At 39.7% G+C, this 23,716-nt stretch overlaps 1 long non-coding RNA gene across 1 annotated transcript; it reads left to right on the forward strand.

Moving 5' to 3' along the window:
- Nucleotides 1-809: 809 nt before the first annotated feature.
- LOC132642010 (uncharacterized) lies at nt 810-2,230 on the forward strand. Its single transcript, XR_009583041.1, has 2 exons — nt 810-839; nt 1,914-2,230. It is a non-coding gene; the product is annotated as an uncharacterized LOC132642010 (long non-coding RNA).
- Nucleotides 2,231-23,716: the final 21,486 nt, after the last annotated feature.

A 23,716-nucleotide genomic window follows, 5' to 3' on the forward strand; every position in this document is an offset into this window, starting at 1 on the left:
TGGAAGTTTGTAAAGTGGGTTTGGAATATGATGTGTAGCCGTGTGTATGTATAAATTGTATAGCCATAATGTGTTGAATTCATGTTATATTCTAGTTATGGTTGTGATGAAATGCATATTGGGATTGAAAGTTGAATGATTTAGTTGAACTTGCCAAAGAAGGCTTGTGGCCGTGACCTATGTTGAAGTTGGGATGGAATTGAATTAAGTTATTTAGGGTGTTAGTGTGTTATTATGATGGTTGCAATGTAAATGAAGTTAGAATGATATAAGTTTGTATTGAATTAGAATGTAGAAACTTATGTCGTTTTAGTATGACTTTCCGACATTAAGGAAATGAAGTTGTTTGGTTGTTAATTGTGATGATCATTGATGAATTTGGAAGTTGGAAACATGTTATGAAGTTGTATGCCAAAGATTTGATGTTTTGCATAAGTTATGACTTTGACAGAAAGTTGTATATTATGTATATCGAGTGTATAACTTGAGGAAAACGATATGAAATGTTTCTAGAACTATATGGTGATGATCTTGATTGTTGATGAATGTGAAATTATTGATATTAGTTGAAAGTTGGGTTGAAATGAAGGTTATGCCAACTTGTTAGAAAGATGACTAGTTGAAGGATATTTGTGTTTTTAATGTTCGTTGTTGATATTGATGTTATCGTTTGGGTTGTTGTTGATGATTTCTAGCCGAGTTGAATTCTCGGGGTGCTATATGCTATATGCATTAAGTTGAAACTTTGGTATTCATAACTCACAATTGGTAAACTTGACCAATTACAGATTTTTGACGAAACGGGAAGTGAGTCTGGAAAGGCGTAAAGAGCTTGAAAGGTATGTAAAGCAACCCCAATTCTTCCCTTGGCATGCCCTTAGTGTGTTAGGGTCGGATCCGGGCCTCGAAAGACTTCTTGGCCCTCGGAATGCGCAAGAGAAATTCTCCATTTTTCCTTCACTAGAATTGAACCATTTTGGTATGCTTTTCTTGAAATTATGCAATTTTGTTCTAAATTACTTGGAAGGTCACAGAATGTTTGTAGAACCTTTTTAGGTTACTCCATAAGCTTGGAGGGCATAATTTGAGCCCGCCGCCTTGTTTGTCCCGAGGCGGGCCCACTATTCTCGGTTTTGCCCTTAATGTACTAAAGTTTTCTTTTTAAGCAATTTTTGAAAGAAACGTTGTGACTATCCTTTTAATTACTTAACGAATATTGTTTTAAATACTCTATTAAGTCTTACAAATTATTCTGACAACCGGAATGACTTCGGGAAGGTCATATTTCTGTAATTTATTATGATATCCGAAATGCATCTATTATGATCCCGTCCAACTCCATTGGATTTGTTTGACTTTGATACGCTTCGTCGAGTCTTTGAAAATATCTATGGTAATTTTAAATTGCATTAGTCTCTCACTACTCCATTCGTGGATGCCCCAATGTTTCCCACACTGAGCCCGGGCCAGGATATGTTGTCAAGCGTGATCCTTTGCATTGTTCGTCGTGCCTCGATGTGAGGGGGTAGGTATACGCGTACATGGGTTTGTGGAGTATGCTGTGCCATGTACGCTTGTTCTGATATGATTTACTATGGCCATCTGATATGACATATTATGTTACGGGGTTATGCCCCTATTCTGATTCTTCTGTGATGTGGCACCAGCGTCGGGAGGGTGGCCACGTTCTGTCTGCCGAGTCCCTTGGCAGGGGCCGAATTTGATATGACATATGTTTCTATACACACTCCGCATGTTTTGAAAATATATATCTGATACTTTGTATTTTCTATTTACTTTCTGTACGTTCTATACCAGTTATGATTTTGTTTCTGCAACTCAGGCTTTACATATTCAGTACATATTTCGTACTGACCCCCATTCCTCGGGGGCTGCGTTTTCATGCCGCGCAGGTACTGACGATAGGTTTGCCGATCCGTCTGTCTAGGATATCTTTTCCGCCATTTGGAGCGCTCTTTTATTCAGAGCCATCTTTTGGTACAGTCTGTCACTTCTATATGTGTATATTCTCGTTCATGGGTACGGCGGGGCCCTGTCCCGCCATATGATTCTGTTGGTCCATTTAGAGGTCTGTAGACATGTTTGTGGGTTGGGATCTTTCTGTACAGCTGTGTGTATATGTTGTGTTTGGGCGATCCCATTCGCCGCGGCGGCCGGTCCGCATATATTTAAATGTTACTCTGTTGGCCCTGTGTGGCCTTTGTTGGTATTTTCTGCGTGCAGGGTATATGGGATAGTCCGTAAAACAAAGGAAACTCTGCCGAAATTTTTCTGGAAATTATCTAAATTGGAAATAAAGCCTTGTCGGCTTCTGCTATATACTAGAATGTGTTTGAGTGTCCAGATCGGGCACTAGTCACGGCCTACGGGGTTGGGTCGTGACAATGTGTTCCAGATATTGCAGGATTACGCCGCTAGATTCTGGAAGAAGCCCATTACTCCCGCTATTCCGTTTATCGAGGAGCGACAAAGATGTATCATGAACTCAAGTCAATGTATTGGTGGGACAGAATGAAGAAAGATATAGCAGAATTTGTGGCTCAATATCCAAATGGTCAACAAGTGAAAACCGAGCATCAAAAGCCAGGAGGATTGTTGCAGGCTATGGAAATTCCAACCTGGAATGGGAGGTGATAAACATGGATTTTATTGTAGGCTTGCCCCGTTCTCGGCGTAAGTATGACTCTATATGGGTGATTGTTGACAGGCTCACGAAATCCGCTCATTTCCTACAAATCAGAACTACATACTTAGCAGAAGATTATGCAAAGCTGTACCTTAAGAAGATAGTGCGACTTCATGGTGTTCAAGTATCCATTATCACCGATAGAGGGGCACAATTTTCAGCTAATTTGTAGAAGTCCTTTTAAGAAGGTTTGGGAACTCAAGTGAGACTCAGCACAACATTTCACCCACAAACGGATGGACAAGTTGAACGCACTATTCAGACCTTGGAAGATATATTGCGGGCATGTGTATTAGATTTCAGAGGTAATTGGGATGATCATTTGTCACTTATTGAATTTGCATACAACAACAACTATCATTCCGGTATCCAGATGGCCTCGTACAAAGCTCTATATGGAAGGAAGTGTAGATCGCCAATTGGATGGTTTGAAGTAGGAGAGACACAACTAATAGGTCCAGAATTGATTCAACAAGCGGTAGAGAAGATCCAGCTAATCCGAGGCCGGTTGTTGACAGCCCAGAGTCGTCAGAAATCTTATGCAGCCAACCATCGACAAAACTTGGAGTTCCAATTTAACGATTGGGTATTTCTAAAAGTGTCGCCAATGAAAGGTGTAATGAGATTTGGCAAGAAAGGGAAGCTTAGTCTCTGGTATGTTGGACCTTACAAGATTGTGCGCAAGGTAGGCCAAGTGGCTTATAAACTAGATTTACCTCTAGGGCTTGAATCAGTCCATCAGTTTTCATGTGTCGATGCTCCGCAAGTGTGTTGGAGATCCTTCCAAAATTGTGCCTGTAGATGATGTTCAAATTACTGAGAAATTGACTTATGAAGAAGTACCCATTGCCATATTAGATAGGCAAGTGCGGAAGCTCAGAACTAAAGATGTAGCCTCAGTTAAGGTCCTGTGGAGAAATAATAATATAGTGGAGACGACTTGGGAAGCAGAAAATGATATGAAGTTTAGATATCCGCATTTGTTTCCACCCCCAGAAGAGGCTCAGGACGAGATGCCATTGTCCTCAGGTATGTAATGTTTCTTTTGATACTTGCTTGGTCGTATGTAGCCATGCTTTCGGTTGTTGTTGCTATGGCCCTGTGAGGTAATATATTTTGGGTTGCTGTGATAGGATGGTAGTGTCATATTACAGGGGAAACTCTTGTGAAATTTCTCTAGAATTCCCCCAGAACTTAACATTCGAGGACGAATGTTCTTAAGGGTGAGGGCGGGGGGGGGGGGGGGGGGGGGGGGGGGGGGGAGAATGTTACACCTCGGACATTTCGTGTTATTGTGCTGTGAATAGACTAACGCAAGCTTAAGGTGAACATGATGTCCATATGAACTTAAGGAGGGTATTTGGTAGCTTAAAGGTGTATACTATAAGATTTTTGAAGTATTACGAATCGGAGAGATCAAGTTCGTTGAAAGAAGTGAAGTATAAGTTGTGTTTGGGGGAAGATATAGCAATTATCGAGTTAACGATTATTGAATAATGTCTTAAGGAGAAGCTATAGGACTTCTTAGATGGTTAATGAAGTGTTAAACAAATGCCAAGAAGATGTTATAAGGATTTGAGATCAAATGAATCGATGAGAACAATTCGAAAAAAAAGGAGTTATACGACCACTTATACGGTCCGTATAACTTTATACGGTCCGTATAAGGGTATGTATAACGGTTATAGTGGAGGGTCATCAATGGTGACATTATAAGGTCACTTATACGGACCGTATAAAATTATACAGACCATATAAGTGTCCGTATAACAGTTACACAAAGGGTCGGTTATGGGTGAAATTATGCAGTCACCTATACGGACTGTATAAGTGTCCGTATAAATCATGTCGGGTCAGATTTTCATAATTATAAATATATGTCCCAAGTTCTTATTTTTCATTTCCCATCTTCTCCACACCTCTTGAGAACTCTAGAATATTCCACACACCATATCAACACAAATCCAAGAGGAATCAAAGATTAAGCACCAAGAATCAAGAGAATCGGGTGAAGGAAGGCTCCTAGGGTTTCTAGAAGTCAAGATTCCCTTTGGTATTGAAGTTGGGGTTTCTCTCAAGTGAAGTATATTTATCCAAAGTTCATTCTTACATGATCAAACGTGAGTTTTACATCTATTTCATGTTATTAAGAGTATTTGAGTGGTTGAATGACTTGGATGAGAGAAGAAAATAGAATATGAGTATAATCTTGTTATGAATGATACTAAGGATGTTAAGGAAGTATTACATGTAAATGAATATGGTGTTGTGTTGTAAACATGGTTATGCATGACTTTGAAAAGGAGTTTTGAGGATTGAACAATGTTTAACTTGAAGAAGTCTATTGATTATGGTATTATGGGTGTTGCTATTGATGTTTGTGAGTTGTTTATTATATGGAGAAATTTGTCAAAACAAAGGAAATGCTACCCAATTTTCGTTAGCTCTTAGTCGCTTTAGTTTAGACTTAAGCATGTTTTAAATGATCTAATTTAGCCTGAATTCTCTTGAATGTAGAGTTGTGAGCTTGGAAGGAGAACAATTAGTCATTAAGAAGACATAAAGGTATGTTAAGGCTAGTCTCTTTCTTTCAAAGGCATGACTTCTATATTATGATTTCCTCTCTATATTTCCATGACTTTCTTACATCCCAAAAGATGAAAGTTAAAGATTCTTAAGAGCTTTTTATGAGAAAGAGATAAGACGTGTTCTATGATAATGATGATGATGATGATTTACTTTTAGAGATTCCAAAGCTTATGAATTGATGCTATTAAGAGCTTAATGATCTTATTTCATAATTTCCTTGATGTTATTCATTGTTGGCCATCTCACCTCATGATACTAGTTTTTTCAAGGTGAGACATAGTGATGATGGTTGTTCCATAATGTAATCGGAGGTTACTGACTTTACGTCACTCCGATGGAGTTACAACTTTCACTTGGTCTCTCATGCATGCTTTATGTTATCTATATGTGTGATTACACCGTGCCTAATTGGCCGGGAAGACACCATTGTGTTGGGCGTAGTGGGCGGCTATGATGATAATTATACCGTGCCTAGTTGGCCGGGTAGACACCACTAGAGGGCGGCATGAGATGGTTACCCCGGACGCGGGCTAATGATGATCACACCGTACCTACATGGTCGGGCAGTTTATGTATGTATATATGATATGATGATTTTTTAAATATAAAAGTTAGCATGCATGACTACGCCTTAAGAGGCAATCAGTTACAGGTTATCCCTTCATATTATGCTCTCTTATTTATTTATTATGTTGTTATACATGCCTTACATACTCAGTACATTGTTCGTACTGATGTCCTTTCTTTTATGGACGTTGCGTTCATGCCCGCAGGTAGACCAGGAGACGGCACAGACGCTTAGGAGATTTATGAGCAGATATACAGGAGTACTCCACTACTCCGGAGTTACTGCTTATTGGTATATTCTTTTGTGTACATATTTAGGGCATGGCGGGGTACTGTTCCATCCTTATGACTTCAGTACTCCAGTTAGAGACTCGTAGATATATATGTGTGGGTAGTAGTTGTTATGTGATCTCTTAGTGTATATTCTCTAGTTGTCATTTTGTAGCCCGTGGGCTGATGTACATATATGTTTTGAGAGATATTCAAAGATCATTTCATGAAAAGCTTGTGTTGAGAATGGTGTGTTTTCAGGTTGTGTTTGTTGATAAGTCTTAGAGGTGGTGCTCGGTGGGCTAGCTCCGGGTACCCGTCATGTCCTTGTAGTTGGGTCGTGACACGGAGGTTCAACGAGCCCAAGCTAACAAGTTCTTAAAACTCAGGCAGGGGAATATGAGCGCTCGGGAATACAGTCCCTGCTTTAATTCTTTGGCTAGGTATGGCCCAACCATGGTAGCCGACATGGGGGACAGTGTACATCGGTTCGTGAGTGGTTTGGATCCACATTTGATTAAGGAGTGTTTGACGGCCTCGCTCCAGGACGGGTTAGATATTGCTCGTACCTAGGCCCATGCTCAAAATTTGAAGGAACAGCAGCAGCTGCTAAGGGGCGATCATGATTTTGACAGATGGCACAGTAAGAGGGCCAGGTCCTCCGGTGCCACTAGCGAGTTCAGAGGGAGTCAAAGGCAGCAATATTCTGGTTATTCAGGCCAATTAGCGACCAGTGCATCTCCTCGGCTAGCGGTCAAAAGATTTGATCGTCCTATTTATTTTGGATCAGGTCAAAGCTCCAGGATTTCTGGCTCCCGATATAAAGGTGAATCTGGTCAGATGAGGCCGCCCTTACCACGGTGCAATCAATGTGGTAGGCCACATTCGGGCCAGTGTCTCCAAGGTTCAAATTCTTGTTATGCCTACGGTTGGGTTGGTCATATGATGCGGGATTGTCCTTTGAGAGGAGGTGGAGGTGTGGCTCAACCAACGGGGTCTGCAATTGGCTCTTCATCGTCTGTGCGCCCTCCTGGGCAGACTTCCTGGACTCTAGTAGTCCGCGGCAGAGGCAGGGGAGGAGCATCTAGTTCAAACGGCCCTCAGAACCGTATATACGCACTGGTGGGATGACATGATCTTGAGTCCTCCCCTGACGTGGTTATAGGTTTATTGTCAGTATCTTCGCACGATGTGTATGCATTGATTGATCCGGGTTCATATTTGTCATATATTACTCCTTATATTGCTAATCGTATTGGGGTGAAACCCGAGCCAATCAAACCTTTTGAGGTGTCTACTCCTTTAGGGGAACCAGTGGTAGCTAGGCGGGTATATAAGAATTGTGTGGTTGTAGTCTGCAACCGCCATACTATGGCTGATTTACATGAGTTGAAAATGTTAGATTTTGACATTATTATGGGTATGGATTGGCTAGCCTCTTGTTATGCTAACATTGATTGTAGAACAAAGATGGTTCAATTTCAGTTTCCGGGAGAACCAGTCTTAGAATGAAAGGGTAATACATCGTGCCCGAGAGGTAGGTTTATTTCCTATCTCAAAGTGAGGAAGATGATTGCTAAGGGCTATATTTATCATTTAGTCCGGGTCCAAGACAGAGAAGCAAAACCGCCAATTCTCCAATCTATCCCCGTAGTGAACGAATTTTCAGATGTGTGTTCGGATGAGCTTCCAGGTCTTCGACCAGAATGGGCGATTGAGTTTATCATTGATGTGTTGCCAGATACTAAGCCTATATCTATTCCTCCCTATCGAATGGCCCCTGCTGAGTTAAAGGAGTTAAAGGCGCAATTGAAAGATCTGCTTGAAAAAGGCTTTATTAGGCCCAGTTCATTGTCATGGGGAGCGCCTGTGTTGTTCGTAAGGAAGAAAGATGGTTCCTTATGTATGTGTATTGATTACAGGCAATTAAACAAGGTGCCGATAAATAATAAAGACCCACTTTGACGATTTATTCGATCAGTTGCAAGGTGCCAAGTGGTTTTCAAAAATAGACCTAAGATCGGGATATCAGCAAGTGAGGGTTAAAGAAGAAGTCATTCCAAAGACAGCCTTCAGAACTAGATATGGCCATTATGAGTTTCGGGTAATGTTATTTGGATTGACTAACTCCCCAGCGGTATTCATGAACTTGATGAATAATGTATTCAGGCCTTTCTTGGATGTATTTGTAATTGTGTTCATCGATTATATTTTGGTATATTCTCGATTGGAGGCAGAGCATGCAGATCATCTACGTACTATTCTTGGAATTCTTCAGGCTTGGAAGTTATATGCCAAGTTTTCAAAATTTGAATTCTGGCTAAATTCGGTAACTTTTCTGGGGCATATTATTTCAGCTGACGTTATTCGAGTTGATACCCAGAAGATTAAAGCTGTGAAGAATTGGTCGAGGCCTACAACACCCTCGGAGGTTCGTAGTTTTCTGGGGTTGGCCGGTTACTATAGAAGATTTATGGAAGGATTTTCTTCTATTTTGGCACCACTGACTAAGCTAACTTAGAAATCAGCTAAATTTTAGTGGACGGATGCGTGCGAACGCAGCTTTCAGGAGTTGAAGGATAGATTGACTTTGGCCCCAGTCCTAACACTTCCAGAAGGGTCAGAGGGCTATGTTATTTATTGCGATGCTTCAGGTGTTGGGCTAGGATGTGTTGATGCAACATGGCAAAGTTATTGCCTACGCTTCAAGGCAATTGCAAAAACACGAGAAAAACTACCCAACTCATGACCTAGAGTTGGCTGTGGTTATCCATGTACTGAAGATGTGGAGACACTATTTGTACGGAGTTCATGTGGACATTTATACAGATCATAAGAGTCTCCAATATATTTTTAAGCAAAAGGAATTGAACTTGCGGCAAAGCCGGTGGTTAGAGCTATTGAAAGACTACGATGTAAGTATCTTATATCATCCTATAAAGGTAAATGTGGTAGCCGATGCTCTTAGCCGCAAATGCATGGGCAGTTTGTGTGATGTTCGGCCGGAGAAGAAGGAGTTAGTCCGTGAGCTTCGCATCTAGCCAACCTAAGAGTTCACTTAATGAACTCGAGCAGTGCGGGATTTACTGTCCAGAACCCAACGGTGTCATCTTTAGTAGAGGAGGTAAAGAGGCGCCAATATGAGGACCTCGTGTTAGTCCATTATAGAGATTTGCTTCCTCAGAAGGAGAAGTCACCATTTGAAGTTCATGCGGATGGAGTTCTCAGGCATCAAGGCAGATTATGTGTTCCGAATGTTGCTGGATTACATCGACAGATCCTAGAGGAAGCCCATCATTCTCGTTATTCCATCCACCCAGGAGTGACAAAGATGTATCATGATCTTAAATCTGTAAATTGGTGGGATGGAATGAAGAAAGATATAGCGGAGTTTGTAGCTTAATGTTCTACTTGTCAACAGATGAAAACTGAGCTTCAAAAGCCTGGAGGATTGTTGCAAGCTATAGAAATTCTGACGTGGAAATGGGAAGTGATTAATCTGGACTTCATTATAGGCTTACCTCGTTCCCGGCGTAAGTATGATTCTATATGGGTGGTTGTGGATAGACTTACAAAATCAGCTCATTTCTTGCCAATTAGAACTACGTACTCAGCAGAAGATTATGCAAAGTTGTATATCAAAGAGATAGTGCAACTTCACGATGTTCCATTATCCATTATAACTAATAGAGAAACACAATTTACAGCTAATTTCTAGAGATCCTTCCAAGAAGGTTTGGGCACACAAGTAAGACTTAGTACGGCGTTCCATCCACAAACTGACGGATAGGCTGAGCGCACTATCCAAACCCTTGAAAATATGCTGAGGGCATGTGTGCTAGATTTTGGAGGAAATTGGGATGATCATTTGCCGCTTATTGAATTCGCGTACAACAATAACTATCACTCCAGTATTCAGATGGCCCCATATGAAGCTTTATATGGAAGGAAATGTAGATCGCCTATTTGATGGTCCGAAGTAGGAGAGACAAAGTTAGTAGGCCCAGACTTGATCCAGCAAGCAGTGAAGAAGATCAAGCTTTTCCAAGATTGGTTGTTAACAGTACAAAGTCGCCAAAAATCCTATGCGCACAATCATCGATGAGACTTGGAATTCAAAGTTGATGACTGGGTATTCTTGAAAGTGGCACCGATGAAAGGTGTGATGAGATTTGGTAGGAAAAGGAAGCTTAGTCCCCGGTATATTGGGCCTTACAGGATCGTGCGCAAGGCAGGTCGGGTAGCCTATGAGTTGGATTTGCCTTCAGAGTTAGAGTTACTCCACTCAGTGTTTCATGTATCAATGCTTCATAAGTGCGTCGGAGATCCTTCCAGAATTCTGCCTGTGGATGATATGCAAGTCACTGAAAAATTGTCCGATGAAGAAACACCCATTGCCATTCTCGATAGGCAAGTTCGAAGACATAGAACCAAGGACGTAGCTTCAGTTAAGGTTTTGTGGAGAAATAATAATAATGAAGAAATGACTTAGGAAGCTAAGGAGGATATGAAGTTCAGATATCCGCATCTATTTCCACCTCTAGAAGAGCTCTAGACAGAGACATCATCACTCTCAGGTATGTGATGCTTCTTTAAATGATTTCTTGATCGTGGGTGGCCAACCTGAGTATTGATATTGTATCCCTGTGAGGCATTGTATATTTTGGTTGTTGTGACAGGATGGTAGTGGTACACTTACAGGGGAAACTATGGCAAAAAAATTTTAGAAATTCCTAGGAGCTTAACATTCGAGGACGAATGTTTTTAAGGGGGGGGGGGGGGGAGGAATGTTACACCTCGTAAGATTTGCACAATAAGACTCGCTAGGTGTTAGTGGTTTTATTGCGAGAATTTGACGTACCTCCAAGGATATACCAGATTATATGTGCTTATCTTATGGTCATGAGGGGCAATTTTTGTCTAACATGGAGAAAGAAAATCTCTTAGTATATGAAGGGTTTTGAGGAAGAGCAAAATCCTAAGATGAAGTTCAGGAAGTCTAGCTTCCAACGCAACAAATCAGGCCTCGATCTGACATCAGAATCAAGCGCTATGGGAATTTTAAAACAGGCCGCCAGAGCAGGGATTAACTCTGCGTGAACGCGCCTGGGGGTGGCGCGAATGCGCAGAGGAGCCAGGGGACAACTCAGCACGAATGCGCTGAGCAAATTTTAGGTCGGTGCAGGCAGACCCTGGAATCTTATAAAAGGGGGCTTACCCCCTTATTTTTCATAACAAGCACCTCAAGACTCTCTCAAATATTCTGGAAATTTCTCCCAACTTCTATACATCAAATTTTAGCCCAAATCAAGTTTAATCTCCGGATTCGGGTTCGAACAACCTATAGTTGCGGTTATAAAATCACATTACGGCGAGCCTAGGCTTGAACTCCAGGTGGAAAGTGAAGATTTTGTGGCTCTAGTTGAAGTAAGTTATGAATATTCCTTTATTGATATTTATTTAGGTTTATTTACGGAGGTACAGTTATTAAATAATCGTAGAACAAGTTCGTTAGTTGAGAAATTTGAAAAACATCATGAGGGATGTTTTATGGAGAATATAGGTATTGATAATGTTGTTGTTGATGTTGGTATTGTTTTTATTATTGTTGGTTGTTGGATTATAATTTCGGGCTAGGCATATAATCAGGGGAGATGCTGCCCGATTTTCGGCAGGATATGAAGTAGTTTAATTTGAAAGCTTAATATAAGTGTACGACGATAAGTATAACGATAGTATGAATTCTCTCAAATGTAGATTTGTGAGCTCAGGAGGATAAGAGTAAGTAGTAGGAGACAAAAATGCATGTTAAGGCTAGTCCCTTTCTTTATAAAGGCATGATTCCTACGTTACGATTCCGTATATGTCTTCCATAACATCCCTGTTCCCGAAAAGCTAGAAGTTCCTAGTTCTCAAGGTTCTTATGATATTAAAAACAAGATGTTTGCTATGATGACCATGATGACTCTTTTCTTGCGAACTCATATATATTTTTCCATTACGTCCTTATCCCCACAAGCTAGAGATTCATGATTCTTAAATTTTCTTATGATGCTAAAGATTGTTATGTTTTCATGATGATGAGGATGATGATGATGATCCTATTTCTAGTAGTTTCAAAGTTATAATTTTAATGCTATGACGATATTATTGAGCTTATTTCATGATTTCCTTGATTCTATTCATTGTTGTTGATCTCACCTTATAATCATTGTTCCTTTAAGGTGAGGTATAGCGATGATGATTGGTCCATAATATAAATCGGAGGTTACCGACCTTACATCACACCGATAAAGTGGTAACGTTTATTTGGGTTCTCATGCATGCTGCTTATATATATATACATACATGGATCGGACTGCATGTTCCGCAACAATATAAAATATTTACGGATCGGGTTGCACATTCTGCAGCACTATTATGTTATATAAGTATGAGAAATGCTTTTATGAAAAGACTAAGCATGCATGATATTCACCCTAAAAGGCAATCAGGTATACAAGTTATTCTTATCTCATGTTATGTTCTATACCTCTTATTGTTATGTTGTTATTCATGCCTTACATACTTGGTACACTGTTCGTACTGATGTTCTTTCTTGTGGACACTGCGTTCATGCCCGCAGGTAGACAGATTGACCGGTCTGATCCCTAGGAGCTCCATCAGTGGCATCTCAGAAGTGCTCCTGTTGTTCCGGAGCTGCAGTCTTTTGGTACTACTCCTTTGTACACATATACTTAGGCATGGCGAAATCCTGCCCCGTCTTATTAATTCGTGTATTTTACTTTGAGGCTCATAGAAATATGTATGTTGTTAGATGTTCAATGGCTTCTTCAGTTCTTATTGCTGTATAATATTTCGGTAATCTTGTTGGCTTATGCTTATGAACACTGTTATTGATGGTTGAACTGAGTATGATATTCATGAGTTATCTATTTGGCCCACTTAGAAATCCTTATGGAATGTTAGACTAGAGGTGCTCAGTAGACTAGTACTAGGTACTCGTCATGGCCCTCGGCTGGGTCGTGACAAAAATCATTCATGTTTAACTTACATTCCGCATTAGTACATGTCCCATGTTGATTCAGCAAGCCATCTGGTTCATTCAGTCGCATGCAGCAAGGCATCGAGTGCCATGTTATGCCCAGACCATGCTTCGGGACGTGACAAAGCTTGGTATCAGAGCATAGGTTCAAGTGTCTTAGGGAGTCTATGAAACCGTCTAACCATTTCTCGAAACCACTCAATAGAATACCGCGTAATCACAAGTCTTGCAAACTAGCCGTGTCAATCCTGAAGATAGTAGTATGCCACACACTATACACACTAGAGTTCCCTTAACTCACTCAACTCTGAAACTGAGTAATTTCTAAATACAGTGTATCACATACATAGTCCTACTAATGTCCCCACGTATCTCTACCAAGGCGCCTTTGGTCAAATTCACTAAACTCAAATTCCAAAATGTTCTCCATAACTCGAACTAATCCAAACCTCATCATCGATTTACTACTTCGAACGTCCCTATTGTCAAACCAGAACAGCTCTAACCATTCGTGTGATCCCTTTTATTCAATCAACTCAACCGAGTAGCAACACCTATAATAGCAGGAACTAGCCGAAACTAACACAACAGTTACAAAGCCCTCAACCCTAATCCAACATTAGATACAACACCTGATAACCCCTTGAGTACTAGAACTTCGCACTTGTCTAACACTAGAGTCATTCTTACTAGTCAACCACTGGCCCCCATTAGCCCATGACATAACCAAACATACCAACTCAATACTGAACCCTTATGTCTATTCTGCCATGTATGAACGCAACATAACTCTCAAATCAACTAGCTTTTGATCCCACGATATCTTTACCATTCCTTTAACACGAAGACCCGATGAACACACCCTTATTGAGTACAAGGTCCATAGCTGCAAAATATCTTAAGTCTACACTCGTCACAATTACCCTTACCTTCCGATCTAGAATCGATAAATACTTTCCTGAAAGAATCCACAAACCACTACCACATAGTTACGTTGAAGTCCAAATTGACTTCTCCCGACCGCATATGAAATCTACTCTCACACTGATTGTAACCTTATCCTAACAAGCACGTAAGATGCCAAGTCCGTCCCATTAACATGAAAAGTAGTCATACCAAAATACCCTAAGAAATCTTACTTCGCTACACGTTTCTCACAAAAGTTGTCCTTTATGTCCTTATTCTCAACTTCTCTTCTTTATTACACGCGGTCACTATACTTCTGCAAACCCAATAATCTTTACCGAACTTACACTCGTCCCCGCATATCGACATCTAATACCCTACCACTGATGATTCGTTAACATGCCATTGGTACACCCGTGTCACGTACACCCTCATAATGCCTTGACGAAGTTGAAACATTCCTAAAACCAATCATATCATTGAATAAATCAGTCTTGTTAAGCCATAAATGCCCTTTTTCCACTTCCAAGCAACCTAACACTGAAAACATGGAGATTATTTGACCCTTTGGACCATCTTTCCCATTTCTCAAGAAACCCCCACACTAAATGAGTCTAACCACGATCCTACACAGCTGAAACCTCAAGCTATAGCTAGAAACTGAACTTGGTCAGGCGTCCGAACCAGGATGACATATCTCATACCATACCAAGCCACGTCATAACAAAACCGCTCGCATAAGAATTTAAGAACGAGTTTCCACCTTTTGTGGGTGATTAAGATAAAGATATTCAAAAATAAATTGGAATCAACTAGATACCAATTTGGATGAAATGGCATGACAGAATGAAAGAATTAGAGGTTTCCTCTCTCGCAGATAAGTACGGAGCTCATCGTACCGATTCACAAGACTCTACTAGACATGCTCTTATACTTATAGATCGGGTAACCTAGGGCTCTGATACCAACTTGTCATGACCCAAAATTGCTTAGTCGTGCGGGCACCTACCATTTCCCAACTTTGTAGGTGAATCCCTCCCTTACCCAACATGCAATCTATCAACGCGAAAGAACAATGTAAATAATAATAAATCTCAATAACAATTTTAAGAGAATAAGTGCGGAATACATCTTCTACCCAAGGCATCTAGTCTTAAGTCAGCACAAAAGCTATTAATAAACACATAGGTTTGAATATATAACAAAAAACTATCTGAAAGTTGCTATACAAGGCTCATAACATCAAGGAATACTATCTGGAAATAGATGACAAGTATACGAAGAATAGAAACTCGAGCTGCTGATCTGGTCGTAGCTCACCCTAAGTCTCTAACAACACCGCCTCGGGAAACACTCTCAAGGATCAGAAATAGGACCTGTCACACACTCTACATATCAAAAAGGAGTGTAGCAAGATAGCATCAGCACAAACAACACGTACTGAGTAGGCTTCATAAGCCGACAATAGGTAGTTCACATATGTAAAAGAAAGAAATCAACAAATAGGCAAGTAAACAATCATGTATGGTTACTAAGCAAATACAATTCATCTCATAGTATTAAAAACCATAATGGATATCCGTAACCATAAGTCATAGCCTAGGAGAAAGTCTCCAATCCTCGAGTCAATTCCCAAGTATGTGCAGAAATACCAAGTCCGAATATCACCACAAGTATAGATATACCAAGTCTGAATATCACCACAAATACCAAAATACCAAGCCCAAATCCAACAAATACGAATAAGTGAATATGAATGCATATACGATGCAGTGCAATTCAATGATACACATATGCTCCGGGTGGAATACCTCCACACCTCGACAGTCATGACCCATGGGGGACTTGTGAAGTCCATGTACCTACTGTGGCATACATTCCGATCTAATATATATTGCAGAACATGCAACCTAGCCCAATATATGTGGCGAAACGTGCAACTTGGTCCAAATATATGTTCCGTAATGTGCAACCCGATCCAAATGTTTGAGTATGAAAGAATGAATGACATCAAATGCCAATGAGAGTATATCAATGCCAATCGTGCCACACATCATCGTATCACGAATAAGGCAGAACCTAGTAATACCAACCGTGCCACACATGGACACATATCACAATATCACCAATAAATCCATCCTTCCTCTTTACAATATAATAACCAAAATAATGAGATACGGGTTCATAATCACAATATGGCAACAAGCCAATACACAACAAGAGGAAACAATCACATATGAAGTATGGAATGTATGTCGCACACTACCTCAGCCTCAATTAGACATATCAACCACAAAAGCTCTCAAATTTATATTATAATATGCAAATCAACATTTCAATCCTCAATAACAACAATCCTCTTTCATATGACAATGGAATAACAAAAGGGAGAGGGGAAAATATGTCACTCACAAGAATATCACAAATATTTAGCAGGGGGACAAGTCCAATCTCAACAATTATGGCGTCGAGCCCACATAGTCAATCAACAATATCAACCTACCAATATCCATCCCAACTTCATAACCAAAGGCTTAACATGCTTTCTCCATCAATAACTAACTTCTACATATACTTCGATAATTGAAGTCTAACCAAAAGATAAGCTATAACCTACCTGGTAGCCATGCGGGAGCCACGAATAATCACACCTTTGCCTTTCCCTTTCATAGTGCCTCCAAATATTCAAAGTCTATTCATAATCGAGTTCTAAATCAGAAATAAGGAAGAACAATACCCATATTGCTATACCCATCTTTCTAATCAAATTCAACTATGGAGAAAGGGGAAATGGGCCTACAAGGGTAAAATGGGTATTTTCAAAGTGAAACATGCAATTCAATGTTCTAGGAGTTCAATCCTACTAATCAATTGCTAAAATAACTCAAGAATGGGTCAATTTAACTATTCAAGTGAAAACCCCCAATTTGGGTATCAATTCTAACTTTCCAACATTCAATTTCATCAACAAAAATGGAAGATTCAAGCCTCTTAGCTATTAAATCATCAACTTCTGTGATTAGATTAGTCAAATCAACCAACAATTTCCATTTAGAAAGGTTCAAACTCAAATAATAAAGAAAGCCTCAAACCCATCTTCCTTCTTAAGTTCTATAAATTTTCTATCATGGATTCATGCTTAAGGAATGTAAATGAAAGAATTTAAGCTTAGGGAACTTACCCTCAAGAGGAATCAGCCAAGAATCTCCTTAATTCACCTTAAAAGTGCTTAGGAACAAGAAGTGAAGGAATGGAAAATAAAAGGGTTTCACTTAGCTTTTATTAGGTTCTGGTCCACGTCGTCCGCAGCAGCAGCCACGAGTCCGCTGTAGTAGGATCATGCCAACGGTTCTAGGCTCGCCATCAAGCATACGCCATAGCAGAATCCGGTACGCTGTGGCGCCTGTCTCGAAAGTCATCATCCCACTATAGCAGACCAAGACCTCGCTACAGTAGGTCCGCTATGGCGGATCTGATGCCGCTACAGTGGAAACCAAACACCAAAATTTTTTGGTTTTCACCAACCCAATCCTGAAATTTGATAATCACTCGAGACCTCCCAGATACAAATCAGACATGCATTCACACATAAAAACACACTATAGACTCATTCATACATAAAAACATGCTACAGACTTACTCGTGGTCTCAGAATTCCCAATGAAGGTCTATTTGACCGGGTTAACACCCAATGGACAAATAATACCTTTCCAACCAATAATCCAAAACGCTCCCAAGTACCTTGGGAACCAAAGCTGAACATCCTACCAAGTCACAATCAACCATCCGGACCTCTCGAAATCGACGGATTCCAAAAAAAGTTCCGTTTACCCAAAAGTTAACTATTGGTCAAACGTTTTACACTTTAAAGCTTTAATTCACACAAGTCATCATAAACCTTACCCGATCTTCTCAAGAACCATACCACCCATCCCTGTGGGTCCAAATCATACTCATAGGGCTCGAGGGAAGGTCAACGGGTGTAAATGGGTCAAAAGTGAAACGGGTCATTACATTTAGTTATGTAGTGGTTCTTGTACTTCCTAGACCAAATTTTGAGATTATGTATTTGTTACGCGCTTCTTTTAATTATCTATGTCAGAGTTGTTAGATATTATATTGGTTGGGTTTGGATTATGTATTTCTTCCACACTCCTTTTAGTTATCTATGTCAGACTTGTTAGATATTATATTGATTAGGTTACTTTATTGTTATTCGAATGTCAGTTAAGGGACGGGTTCGCCCGCCAGGTGGGGAAAATGTAAGTGCCTGTACGTTTCTTAATTCAGGACGTGACAATAGATGTGTGGTAGGACTGTGATTGGTTTTAGAAAGTTGGAGTTAGTTCGAGTGACTATTGCTGGTATTCAGGGGTTGTGCATTCATTCCAGGTCAGAATTATTTTTTATTAGAGCTTGATAGACCATGTTTATATTTCCAGGAGGACTTATGGGTTCCCAGTAAATCACCTTCACGGATTTGATGCGTTTCAGATCATATTTGAGGTATGACAGGTTTGCCAAGCTTTATCAAGGTTTGCGAGTGGACTTGATGATATTTTATCGAGAGTAGCTATTCATATACATATAATAGTTTATGTCGATACTTTCTAATGATTTGAGGAGGTACTATGGTTGCGAGAGGTCTTTAGAATGATCAGGTGGTTACCTACGGACTTGGCTCGACGAGGTACTCAGTGGTATGCTTCTAGTATTATGATTTGAAGGTTAAAGAAGACTTGAAACTTGCGAAGTAGGCTATGAGTAAGAATAGTTTGATGGAATTACTTAGAGTTCCTCTGATAAAGCAAGAATTCTTTTCTGGAAAGATTAAGTCATGGCTTCGGGCTTGTAGTTATGTGTTTTTAAGAAATCATGGCGAAGAACGGCTTCAAAAGGGTGAAAGAAAGGTTAGCGAAATCAGAATATTTCACCGTTTTAGAGTGGACTACGATTGTGTCTGTATCTAAAGGTTTGTGTTGTTTTGAAGAATGTTTGTGGGACCTATCGATCGTGTTTAGAGGTATGGTTATATCAAATCAGAGGATTCCAGCAAACACAGTTGTTAAATTGGGGGACCAGTTATGAGAGAAATTCGAGTAGGGAAATATGGAAATTGGGTCTTTTAGCCAAGTTAGAGGATGTTTTGACTGATAAGGTGAATGAGTAGTGATTTGCGTACTTCATGCCATGGAGGTTTCCGTGCTATTATATTAAAGATTCCTTGGTTACCTTCAGCCTTCGTACCCTCTTCCTTCATTTAAGGACGAACGATTGTTTAATTGGTATCTGATGTAATGACCCATTTGGTCGTTATAGTGCTTTTGACCTATTTACCCCCATTGACCCTTCCCTGATTCATATTAGTACAATTTTGACCCGTGAGGATGGTTGGCACGGTCCCTAAGGTGATCGGGTTGAATTTATGATGACTTATGTGAAATAGAGCCTTAAAGTAAAAAAAGATTGACCAATAGTGGACTTTTGGGTAAACGGGCTTTTTTTTAAAATCTGTAGGTTCTGCTGGTTCAAATGGTCGATTATGAATTGGTGGGATGTTTAGTTCGGTTCTTGAGGCACTCGAAAGCATTTTGAGTTATTGGTTGGAAAGTTGGTCTTTGGCCATTGGGTGTTGAACATATCAAATAGACCTCCGTTGGGAATTCCGAGACCATGAGTGAGTCTGTAGCATATATTTATGTATGTTTGCATGTATGGTTTGTATCTGGGAGGTCTCGAGTGATTTTCAGGCTTTGGTATTGATTTAGTGAAAAATAAGAATTTTTCTTTGTGTCTGATACCAGTCGTAGCGCCTTCCCTTTTGCGGTAGCGGACCCGCCTCAGCGAAGCCAGATCCGCTATGATGAGTATGTTTGTTTCATAGCGAGGCGCTACAGCAGACAGGGATCTGCTGTAACAGTCTCATGGTAGTGTATGAGTGGTCGCTAGTGCTGGGCCGCTGTTGCCGACTCTTGACCGCTGCAGCGGACAACGTGGACTAGATTCTATTTAATACCTAGTTAAAACCCTTCATTTCCTATCCTTTCATTTAATTTTCCTACGTATCTTTGAGGCGTCTTGAGGAGGTTTCAACCATAATTTCTTGAGGGCAAGTTCTCTAACCTAGATTTCATTTATTTACTTTCCTTAAGCATGAATCCATGATAGAAAATCTATAGAACCTAAGAAGGAAGATTTTTGATATGTACTTCATTATTTGAGTTTTTACTCTTTCAAAATGAGATTTGTTGGTGGATTTGACTAATCTAAGCGTGAAATTTGATGAATTAGTGACTAATAGGCCTAAATCATCCATTTATGTTGATGAATTGAGAGTTTGAAAGTTAGGGTTTATACCCAAATTGGGGGTTTTGACTTGAATGATGAAATAGACCTAATTTTGAGTTGATTTAGCAATTGAAGAGTATTGATTTAGCAATTGAAGAGTAGAATTGAACTTCTAGAAAGTTGGGTTACCAATTTCACCTTTGAAATACCCGTTTTACCCTTATGAGCCTGTTTCCCCTATTTTACTTAGTTGATTTTGATTCGAATAAATGTATAGCAATATGGGTATCGCTGTTTCTTGTTTCTAACTTAGAATTCGACAATGGATATACTTTGAGTATATGGAGGCTCTCCGAAAAAACAAGTTAAAGGTTTGATTATTTGTGGCTCCAGCTCGGCAGCCAAGTAGGTTATGGCTTACCTTTTTGGTTAGACTGCAGTTAGCGAAGCATATGTAGAAGTTAGTTACTGACGGAGAAAGCATGTTAAGCATTTGGGTATAAAGTTGGGATGGATATTCTTAGGATTGGTATTGTTGATTGATTTGTGGGCTTGTTGCCTCTTTGTGGTTTATTTGCTTGGGGCCATGTCTGTGATATTAGACTTGTACTTAGTTGCCATATAGTGATTATGATACGATTGTCTTTCACTTATCTTGACATTAACATGGATAGAGGAAAGGATTTGACTTGATATTGATATTGTGATATGTGTCCCTATGTGGCACAATTGAGATTTGGTTATGATTTACAATTGAAATTGATACATGCATATCATTCATATTCTACATGATTCATTGACGTGAGCTGTGATTTGATATTAATAATGATAAGAGGTAAAGTGAAACATTCGAGGGTTCTTAGTATGGTGTTTGCTATGGGCATATTTTGTATCGCCTCTCTTGCATATATATTTGGTGTTACCTATATGGTCCGAAGGGAAATTGTTTCAGACGTGGCGTTGTACAGATTAGGGAAAAAGTTCATATTGGTAATTGATTTACGGATGTTGTTATGCTTATTCACCCTCATGATTATTGTTGTAATTGACATTCATACATGCATTTCATCCTGTAATGATTTAGCATTATTGCAATCATTCACTCATACATGATGCTAATGGTTCGGAAACGATTGATGAAAGATATATGGCAACTATGAAAGAAAATGTGACACTTTTGATGAAAGCATGATATGAATCCGTGGTCCGAGGTCTGTTCCGGAGCTGAAGGTATGTGAATCCGTGATTCGAGGTATGTTCCGGAGCGGAAGGTATGTGTGCTTGTGATCCGAGGTCTGTTCCGGAGTGAGTGGTACAGGGACGCCATGGGTCCCCTGTGGGTCATGACTATCGAGACGTGGAGGTATTCCGTCCGTAGCATGTGTGTACAATATGAGATAGTTGGCCAGTGCATTGCATCTTATGCGCATTCATATTACATCCATTCATATCTCTGATTCCGGTTGTTGTATCTGTTGTATTGCATGGTGCATTTTTTCCTTGATTCCTTGGTTGTTGTATTATTTGAGATGTTGTGTGCTTGTAAATCACTTACGCAGACATTGGATGGATTTTAGGGCTGAAGGTTCCTCCTAGGATATGACTGTAGACTACTGAGATCTATTGTGGTTCACATTATTGTAAGACTTACTTGGATGTGCTTAGTCACTGCATTTGGACTGCTTATCTGCCTATCTTTCAGTTTCTTTCTTTTATATATGTTAGCTAATTGTTGTCGGCCTATGATGCCTACCAGTACGTGTTGTTTGCTCTGATACTACTCTTGCTACATCCTTTTCGGGGTGTAGAGTTGTTCCAGGTACTTGCGCGAGATTCAGTTAGCCTTCAAGGATCTCACGGAGTTCATCTAGATTTTTTGGTTATATTCTCATTCTAAACAGAAGTTCTATTGGTTGTGGTTGTATCTTTTATTCAAGTTGTATACTTAGAAGCTCTTGTACTATTACGGTCAGATTCCTTGGGTAGTTTATGTATTTCCGCAATTATTACTTTTATATGATATTTGAGACTTATTAGCATTTATAATATTCTTCCGCATCGATAGAGCATATGTTGGGTAAGGGAAGGGTTCACCCACCAGGGGGTAGTGTGGGTATCCGATTGACCCTCGTTTTGGGTCGTGACAAATTTAATAGCCAATAAAGGCCTTCCTGAGTCTATCAAACTAGATGGTGGCACGAGCCTAATGATATAGAATATGCAACATTAATACTTGATTAACTTTGTTTTGATAGGTAAAATTGTAGATAGTAGAAATTCCTGCACGGAAATGACTGAAATTTGATAATGACAAAATTTTGTTCACTGCTAGATATTATTTACATACAAAAATGAAGTATCAATTTTTTTTTCTTTCAATAAATTGTAAAAGAATAAAAATAATAATAAAGATCACAGTGAAAATCTCACATGTTACACTCTTTAACATCCTCATTAGTGTGCTTATGCGCACAATCTTGCTCACGACACTCGCTATAAAGGTGAAAGAACCTACAAACAGGCATCCCTAGACTTATCTTATTGAGGTAGAAGGCCACAGCATCACCCTTCATACACAGTGAGCGCAACCAATGCCAATAAACAGTCTACCTAAAACTTCTATGTTTGCGAACAAATGAACCATCACCTCCTTGATTAGAGACAAGGGCAGTATAGGCATTATTTGGGGTGGGGATGGTGGCGTTGTTGTTGTGGTATTAGGGTTGGATCACTGGTATAGATGTAGTTGGGCGTGTTGGTAATGTGTCTAGACCACCATAAAAGTAAAAGCTTAATCCTCCTCTCCACCATCATCCATTGTTACAATAACAGAAATCAAGAATGATTAGTTCTTGTAGCTTCTTCTATGTGTCAATTGTGATTCTGCTTGAAATTAGGGTTTATGGCATTTTTGGAGCCACCAGGGCTTTTTAATTTTTAACCCCAAATATCAGTTAGATCTTGAATGTTGCGTGGTTAGCAGGTGACACATTTTTATATCCACAAATGTACTATTTACATTGAGAAAGAAGATGATCCATTCACAATGTTGTGATTAGTCTTCCTCGCAGTCTTAACGGCACCTGTAGAGGCTCATCAAGGTATCCTTTTTTTTCCTTTCTGTTTCTTTACAAATCACTCGATCACAAAAGTGCAGATTTAAACTGAGCATATAAGGTAAAGGCCACATAACATATCCGAGAACAAGATTGATAGGGGAAAGAAATTAACACTTCAAAATCAATCAGAATACACAAAAAAATTATAAATCAAAAGCCAAGCTTCAAACCATCATGGTTCTTTTTTTGGATAACGCCCTGGAGCACAAATACCCTTATCTTTAT

The sequence above is a fragment of the Lycium barbarum genome, chromosome 1 (assembly GCF_019175385.1).
Source record: "Lycium barbarum isolate Lr01 chromosome 1, ASM1917538v2, whole genome shotgun sequence".
NCBI lineage: Eukaryota > Viridiplantae > Streptophyta > Magnoliopsida > Solanales > Solanaceae > Lycium > Lycium barbarum.